Genomic DNA, 9,750 nt, shown 5'->3' with positions numbered 1-9,750 from the left:
CGAGCGGCTGCACAGCTCCGTCTCACCCTGGCTGCAGGAAGGTGGAGAGAAGAGGAGAGAAGCCACGCTTTTCCTGGTACTCACTTGAATCCTCAAGCTCTCCAGCTTGCTCCCTCCTCCCTTCCTTACAAAACAGAGAGAAAAAGAAGAAAAGCGTGAAAGTCCGAGGATGTATTTGGTTAAAAAACACCAGAGCTCCTTTCCCCGGCCGATAACATAAGGGTGATAGAGCTCCCACATCTCCTATCCCCCATTCCAAAATCAGAGAAGCTCTGAAAAATAAAACTGCTTCTCCTACCTCATTTGATGCAAAACCTGACCTATCAGGAAGTGAAACTCCCTGTGGTCTTTATCCTACTCACTTGGCATAGTCCTATGTTTCAATGCAGAAATATTTATTGGTATGATTTCAAGATGCAGCTCCATAAGAGCTGGGAAACAATGAATTCTAAAACACGTTAGCCATATGGTTTTCAGGTAAGGAAGAATACAGAAAGATATTTCATCAGCGGCGACTGAGAAAATGTTCACAAAGCTCCCCGAACAGTGCCTGGCACCCAAGAAACAGGAATTCCATTTTCTTCTGCCCATGTTTTGCTTGTATGGAGAAGGAGCCCTTCTTCAGAAATTAGCCCCAGGCTGGCTAATGGGGATCACATATTACGGATGAGGTACCAAGTGAAAATATTTGCAACTTATGCAACAGACAAAGAGCTAATATCTCTAAGATATCCAGAATTCCTAAAGAAGAAAAAGACCAAACTTGGTAGGAAAATAGGCAAAATACATGAATAGACAGTTTACAGAGAAAGATAAGCAAATGTTCCTTAAACATTAAATAAATAACAGACGGTTACAGAAGGGAAGGGATGGATGATGGGGAATCAGGTGATGGGTCCTGAGGAGGGCAGGTGTGGTGATGAGCACCGGGTGTTACACGCAACTAATGAATCATTGAACACTACATCAGAGACCGATGAGGTACTATATGTTGGCTAATGGGACATAATAAATAAATAAATAAATTATAATAAGAATAATGATAAATAAGCCACCTTTGGGAGGCTGGGTGGCTCAGCTGGTTAAACATCTGACTCTTGGTTTTGGCTCAAGGATGATCTCAGGGTTGTAAGAGCCCCACATCTGGCTCTGTGTTCGGTGATGAGTGTGCTTGGGCTTCTCTCCCTCTCTCTCTCTCTCTCTCCCTTTGCCCCTCCTCCCACTCTCTTGTCTCTCAAAGAAATAAATAAATCTTTGTAAAAAACCTGTCCTGTTAAGTTTGATTTGGAAATTGTTTTTCCCAGTTCTGTGTACTAAAAAGGTCCTTAAAACAATGGCATCTAATAGCAATGAATCAACATAGAGACTAGATTATGACCTCTAAATATCATTGCCTATTCAAGGAGATCCTACGAGAAACTGATATTTCCAAGTATGGAGCAGAGCAAATACCAGGTAAGTCTGGGACCTCTTATTAGATCAGGAAGTAAAGAAGTAATCAAATAATGGTGGGGCACATCAAAAGGACACAGAAGTCCGTTGAAGGGCTCTCATTGACTGAATTTGAGAAAATCTGGGCACCAAAAAGAATAATCACTGCAACGGGTGATTGAGGTTTTAAAATTCCATGACTCAGGGCACCTGGGTCGCTCAGTGAGTTAAAGCCTCTGTCTTTGGCTCAGGTCATGATCCCAGGGTCCTGGGATCGAGCCCCACATCCGGCTCTCTACTCAGCGGGGAGCCTGCTTCCTCCTCTTTCTCTCTGCCTGCCTCTCTGCCTACTTGTGATCTCTGTCAAATAAATAAGTAAAATCTTTTAAAATAAATAAATAAATAAAATTCCATGACTCAATAGTGATACAGGGGGTAGGAGGAGGAAGGGAAGTTCTTTTTTGAGAACATGGCAGGTAGGCAATGCAGAACAATGAGAGAATTTGGAAATCCTTTTGTGACCTCCGATGCAGTGATTGATTCACATAAGGATCATTATTGGAAGCTTTATCTTCTAAATGAAGGTTATTAGGAAATAGGATATTCACGCAGAACGCAGTATTGTCCCACAAATTACATGCTTACCTAAATGTTCCTTTAATTGAGAAATGTGTCTGACACCATCGAAACCAAGTGAACCGATGTAATATCATTAACAGTGGAACAATCTGACAGCAGATGCCTAAAGACATGATGAGGCGTACTGTATGTGGATTGCCTATGAAATGTTTTTGTCAGAAATACTGATCCTGAATCCTATCTATTCCGATCTAAACCTAATCTCCAATTCACATTAACAAGGTAAATAATACCATGACCGTCTCAGTCTATTTGGGAAGCCAGAATAAAATTCCAGACACTGGGTGGAAGCCGGAAGTTCAGGATCAAGCTACCATCCTGGTTGGGTGTGGGCCCTCTTCTCGTATCCTTATACAGTGGAAAAGGCAAGAAAGCTCTTGGGGCTCTGTCATAAGACTGCTGATCCCATCCGTGAGGCTTTGTTAAAGTAAACAGCCTCAAAACTAGTAGGCTCAATTAAACTATTAAGTGATCCCTAACAACCTCCCAAAGTTCCCACCTCCTAATACCATCACCTGGGGGGTTAGAACATATAAATTTGGGGTGGGAGATGCGAATATTCAGAACAGAACAATGAGGAAACAGTCACACATATGCAGTATGTGAGATACTCAACAAGACAATTCCCCTGGATTTAAAGGCAATGTCAAGAGAATAAAAGTAGAATTCCTCCAGGTAAGAAAAGACCAACAAGACATAATAACAAAATGCATTACATGGACCTTGTTGGGAGCCTGGATCTTAAAACAAACAAAAAAAACAAAAGAGGGCGCCTGGGTGGCTCAGTGGGTTAAGCCGCTGCCTTCGGCTCAGGTCATGATCTCAGGGTCCTGGGATCGAGTCCCACATCGGGCTCTCTGCTCAGCAGGGAGCCTGCTTCCTCCTCTCTCTCTGCCTGCCTCTCTGCCTACTTGTAATCTCTCTCTGTCAAATAAATAAATAAAATCTTTAAAAAAAAACAAAACAAAAACAAAAGAAAACAAAAAGCTACAAAAGACATTTTGAGATAATTGAAGAATTTTCAGTGTGTAATGGATATAAATGATATTAAGGAACTATGGTTAATTGTTTTAGGTGTGAAAACAGTATTATTGTTATACAGGAGAATGTCCTTATGTTTTAAGGATGAGTACAGAAGACTTTTTTTTTTAATATTTCATGTATTTATCTTAGAAAGAGAGATCACAAGCAGTGGGGAGGGGTAAAGGGAGAAGCAGTCTCCCCACTGAGCAGGGGAGCCTGACATGGAACTTGATCCCAGGATTCTGGGATCATGACCTGAGCTGAAGGCAGACACTTAATGACTGAGGCACCCAAGCACCCTGCAAGAGACTTTAATTGTGAAGAGAGTAATGCCTGCAACTTATTTTCTGATGGTTTCTTTTTTTTTTTTAAAGATTTTATTTATTTATTTGACAGAGAGAAATCACAAGTAGGCAGAGAGGCAGGCAAATAAATGTGTATACATATATAAACATATGCATATATTCATATGAGTATGCATGTGTATATATATATAAATAATGAGAGAAATAATGCAAATAAGGTAACAAGTTAAAGTATGCCAAAATGATTCCGATTCTCAAGATCTCCAAAGCATATTTTGAAAACCATTTTGCTAGACAATATGCAAACAGGATTCCCCAAATTAGTATTTGGTGGTGGCTGGTGGAAGCTCCTAGAAACCAAAATATAATCCATCTCTCCATATGTATATATCTTAGTGCCTCAACTCAATCATGGTAATATCTGGGATTTCTTAATGCAGCTTCATGAATGGACTTGTTCCCATTGGTTCTCTTATCTGGCACATTGTGAAAGCTTTTATAATCTTAGTTCCAGCTCAATTTCTCTTACTTTTTGTTTTTAATCTTACAATTAAAAAGACTTCCCTCAACTTGTATTTCTCTATAGAGAAAGTATGACCTGCTCCAGAAACATCTGTCTCAGGCACATCTGTCTCTAAGTAATTGTGGTATGGGATCAGGTGACTTTTTCCTTTGACCTCACAACCTCTCAAGGTAAATCGATTATTATTTCCTTCTCTTCTGTAAGCTAAAGGGTCTGGAACTCTATGGTACCTTCTACTTCTAAAGCTCTATCCTTCAACACCAACTAATCCAAAAAAAAACCTCTATAATGAGAGAGCATGAAGAACTTCATGAAACATGAGAATAAAATGCACGTATTTTTATGCAATATTTTAGAAGAGTAGAATGATACAGTGAAAAAGATCAGAATCTATGTTTACAGCCCAAAGGAGGGAAGGATGGAGGCAGGAAGACTGAGAAGGAGGTCCCTTCCCCCATTCTTAAAGAGGGACAGAAAGAAAATGGGAAATCTAAGTGGCCTTTAAGTGGTATGTTCTTTCTAAATATATTTTCTGGATACCCACAAAATATAAGGTAATTTTACCTAGAGCTTCTTATTTTTTTTTAAGATTTCATCTATTTATTTGAGAGAAAGAGTGCCCAAGCAATGGGGAGAGGCAGAGGGAGAGGGAGAAGCAGACTCCCCACTGAGCAGGGAGCCCAACATGGAGCTAGATCCCAGGACCACAAGATCATGACCTGAGCCAAAGGCAGATGCTGAACCAGGTGAGCCACCCAGGCATCCCTTTCACTTTATTTTTAGAGGGTTTTTTTGAGATGGGAGCTATTAGTGTCCTGACTTCATTAACAGGCCTGGGGAGGTTAGTTAGATGGATTCCCTTGATAAGCTGCTGAGTCAGAATTCAAACTCAAACCTTTGACTTCAAGTCCCAAACATTTTCTTCTTAATGATCACTGGAGAGAAGAGTATAAAGAAAAGAAATCTCAATGCATTGCAACCCAAGAAACCTTCAGAATGATGGTAACCAGTAAGAGAAAAGAAGTAGGGGCAAAGGATAAAGGCCAGCTTATATGATGATCACAATGAGTATTTATCCAGTGCTGCTTCTCCTTTCTCCCTATAACAAACTGAAAAACAATATAAATTGTGTAAAGGGGCATGAGACATAGAGAAGCCACAAGTTTTGCTTATAAGGAAATGATTGTTCTGTGAATATTTCATAAGAATTGATTGTTAAAATGATGTCATACGATGATGTCAGGAATGGCAGACAAGAATAATTTATGCAACAAACGTTTAGTTAAGTACGTTAGAACAGATACTCTTCTGAGCCCTGGGCATACGATAATGAGTGAATCATATAAAGGCTCTACCTTCATGGATCTCATATGATAGTGAGGACATAGGTATTAAACAAGCAAGTGAATTAGCAATGGCTCAAACACCAACAAATGTGAGAAAGGAAATAAAGCAGGATGAAGGGTGATCATGTGACACTCTGAAAATGTGACAGTTGAGTTGATACTTGATGAACAATTTGAGTTGTTGCATTCGAGGTTAAGGGAACAGTGCATGCAAAGGCCCTAAAGTAGGAACGACTTGGGCAAATGAACAAAAAAGATGGCTGGAGCACGGTGGGCAAGGGAGAGAAACGTCGTGGTAGGTAAGGCTGGAAGGGGCAGCAAGAGCAAGGATATGCAGAGCAGTGGGTCTCAATCCTCTCTGCCCATTAGACTCACTAGAGAAGCCTTCTAAAAATACAGGTGACTGGGTCCCCTCTTTCAGAGAAACTGATTTAATTGGTCTGAGGTGGGATGCAGACATGTGTGCTTCGAAAAACACCCTGGAGATTCTGATAGGTATCCAAATTTTCAAGTTGAGACTTGAAAATACTAAGACTCCCAGGGGGTCTGGACTAAGGAGAATACATGTGTAAGATTTTAGGTGGACACAGAAAATTTGTGAAATTTAAACAGAGTAAGCTGAAGAATCATTTCAAAAGAACTGCTCTTTCAAGGACATCCCCCACAGGGAAATGTGAGCAATCTTAATTGCCTGACCTCCTGAGAACATGAAAGCATTGCCTGCCAAGAGAACTTAGCCTAAGAGGCACCAACTCATAAAACATCAAGACATTTCAACTTCCAAGCTAGCTAACATGTATTGAATCTGAGTATGTGTCAGACATCACATGCTCGTCACCTCTGTACAGAATTTTACTTTATCTTCACAATAATTTCATTTTAAAAAAAATATTTTATTTATTTATTTGACAGAAAGAGAGACCACAAGTAGGCAGAGGCAGGCAGAGAGAGAGAGGAGGAAGCAGGCTCCCTGCTGAGCAGAGAGCCTGATGCGGGACTCGATCCCAGGACTCTGGGATCATGACCTGAGCTGCAGGCAGAGGCTTTAACCCACTGAGCCACCCAGGTGCCCCTACAATAATTTCATCTCATCTGTTGAGTATTTTAGAGAAGATAATGTTAATCTTGGAGAGACTAAGTGTATTGCATTGCACCACACAGCCACTAAGTGGCAGAGCTGAAATCTGAACTCTGTTCGCTCTGATCCCCAAGTCTTTGATTGTCACCACTCTCCTGTATGTGAATTCTAGTTTGCTAAGGTTACAAAAAGGTCAGTTTTTATTTTTTCTTTTTAAGTACTGCTCCTCTAGGAGAGTTCTTTTGGGTTATGTTATGAAAGACTTCCAGAGTTAGAATGAATCTCACATACTGCGGTAGTCATGGCCCAGCTACCCACTCTCCCACCCCAAAGTAACGCGAGAGTATGCACTCTGGCCAAGTGACAAGTTCTGGCCAATGAATGGGAATGATGTCTATCATTTCTAAGCTAGAACATATAATTGCTCACGGTTCCACCCCTACTGATAACCCTTCAAATAATAGTTGTTCTATCAGGCAGGTCACAGAAGACCCATGACAGGCAAGTAGCAAAAGCAAAATAATAAACAAACCTTTGTTGTTCTATACACCATGGAGATCTGGGGGATTATGTGATATACAGCATAGCATAGTTTATCCTGGTAAAACTGGATCCTCTGTGAGTTTTATCAGGGAGGATAAATTACTAGTTCTATTAGGGAAGACAATTCACTAGTTCTATTTATGTAAGATATAGGCCTGCAAAGAGCACGTGTGTGTGTGTGTGTGTGTGTGTGTGTTGCTCATCAGTACATTAAAAATAAATTTGAAAAAAACCCTCCAAGCCCATTAGAGGAAAATATTCCTCTATTCTTTCAGTATGATCAGCTATTCAACCTGACAAGGCAGTCGATAAATGGAGGACCAAATGACAGCCATTCAGACTGCATGGAATGCAGGAAGGAACATGCTTGGAAGGAACATGTATACGCATGTATATGTGAACCAAGCAGGGGCAAAGAGGTCTCCCAAAAAAGACCCTACCCATATTAATGTTTCTGTGGGAGAAATACATGAATTCAACCAATAAATACTGGGTAAGCTACTATGTGCCAGGCATTATCCCAAGCACTAGAGATAGAATAGTGAACAGAACAGTCAAAAATCCCTCCTTGAATGAAGCTTATATTCCAGTGGAGTAAGGGACGATAATGACACAGCTCCAAAGGCACTTAACTGTGCCGGCATATTCTCTTCTTATTTCTCATGATCTGAGCATCCATCTGAATAAATGAGAAATGTGGTAAACCCAATACCTCCCTCCTGTGTCAACATTTAGGGTAAAGTGTGAAGCAGTATGTGTGATAATCTCACCTACACTGTCTGGGGCCCTGAAATGCAGGTCACCAATTTGGCTTAAACTCTTAATTACTGGTTTTCATTTCCCTTCATAGAAAACAATAGATCTTTCTTCTTCTGGCTGCACCTGGTCACCTGCCCACTTGGACTAGAGAAAGAAATGGAGTCAATGTTTTGATCATTACATCTGGCATCTAAGGTTCCCTTCATCCCCTTGGGAACCTCTAAAGAAATGACTCTCCCTAGGGTAATTATCCAACGAGGCCAGAAGATTCCAGGGGTAGAGTTTAAAGTCAATGGTAACACCATTTTTTTTTTACTCTAACTGGTATGTTCACATAGAAAATACTACAACTCGGGGCACCTGGGTGGCTCAGTGGGTTAAGCCTCTGCCTTCAGCTCAGGTCATAATCTCAGGGTCCTGGGATTGAGACCCGCATTGGGCTCTCTGCTCAGCAGGGAGCCTGCTTCCCTTCCTCTCTCTCTCTGCCTGCCTCTCTACCTACTTGTGATCTCTCTCTCTCTCTCTGTGTCAAATAAATAAATTTAAAAAAAAAAGAAAATACTACAACTCAAGGTCAGCTATGGCTTAATGTATGTGCCATCTCATCCAAGGGTGACAAAGGCACTAACAATCCCACCACATTTTTTATTCTAATAACTACGAGCAGTGCGAATCTGTAACTTGTGTATGCCCAGGAACCCGCACAGAGTCTGGTACAAAGTAGGTTAATGAGTAAATATTTTGGGGAATAAATGTACCCTAAATAATCATAGGGTGTGTGTGTGTGTATGTGTGTGTGTTTCAGTTTATAATCTTACTTTAAAAATTTACTAGTCAGGGGCGCCTAGGTGGCTCAGTGGGTTGCAGCCTCTGCCTTCCGCTCCAGTGGTGATCCCAGGGTCCTGGGGTCAAGGCCCGCAACAGGCTCTCTGCTCAGCAGGGAGCCTGCTTCCCTTTCTCTCTCTCTGCCTGCCTCTCTGCCTATTGTGATCTCTGTCAAATAATAAACAAAATCTTTAAATAAATAAATAAATAAAAATTTACTAGTCAGAGAGGGTGGTTGGGTTATGGACATTGGGGAAGGTATGTGCTATGGTGAATGCTGTGAAGTGTGTAAACCTGGCAATTCACAGACCTGTACCGTGGGGCTAATAATACATTATAAGTTTATAAAAAAATAAAAAAATATTTTTAAAAATTTACTAGTTAAAAAAATTCATTAGTCCCAACTTTTGTAGCAACATGGACGGGACTGGAAGAGATTATGCTGAGTGAAATAAGTCAAGCAGAGAGAGTCAATTATCATATGGTTTCACTTATTTGTGGAGCATAACAAATAACATGGAGGACAAGGGGCGTTAGAGAGGAGTAGGGAATTTGGGTAAATTGGCAGGCGAGAATTCTACCACTGAACCACCCATGCGGGAATTTGGGTAAATTGGAAGGGCAGGTGAACCATGAGAGACTATGGACTCTGAAAAACAATCTGAGGGGTTTGAAGTGGCGGGGGCGGGTGGGAGGTTGGGGTACCAGGTGGTGGGTATTATAGAGGGCACGGCTTGCATGGAGCACTGGGAGTGGTAAAAAATAATGAATAATGTTTTTCTGAAAATAAATAAATTGAAAAAAAATTCATTAGTCACCATTACAGGTTGTAAAAGTGCAATTCAATATGCTTGATAATTGATGACAATAACAAAGAGAAAGAATTAAGTATTAAAATACATGCCCTGGGGGCACCTGTGTGCCTCCATGCATTGTGTCTGCTTGCAGCTCAGGTCAGGATCTTGAGGTCCTGGGACTGAGTCCCACATCGGGCTCTCTGCTCTGCGGGGAGCCTGCTTCTCCCTCTCCGTCTGCCTGTTGTTCTGTCTACTTGTGCTCTCTCTCTCTTTCTATAAAATAAATAACCTTTAAAAAATTTTTTTTAAAATTAACCTCTCAGAGTTCCAGTCTCCTCATTTGTAAAGTAGTATTAGTAGTACATACTTCATAGGATTTTTGTGAGGATTACCTGACATAACAGCACATGAGATCTCAGGAAATTAGAAACTGCTGTACACATGCAAAGGATAGCTGTTATTACCAGGTGAACAGTTTCTG

The sequence above is a fragment of the Neovison vison genome, chromosome 14 (genome assembly GCF_020171115.1).
Source record: "Neovison vison isolate M4711 chromosome 14, ASM_NN_V1, whole genome shotgun sequence".
In the NCBI taxonomy this organism is placed as follows: Eukaryota; Metazoa; Chordata; class Mammalia; order Carnivora; family Mustelidae; genus Neogale; species Neogale vison.
This window is presented reverse-complemented; position numbering follows the sequence as displayed.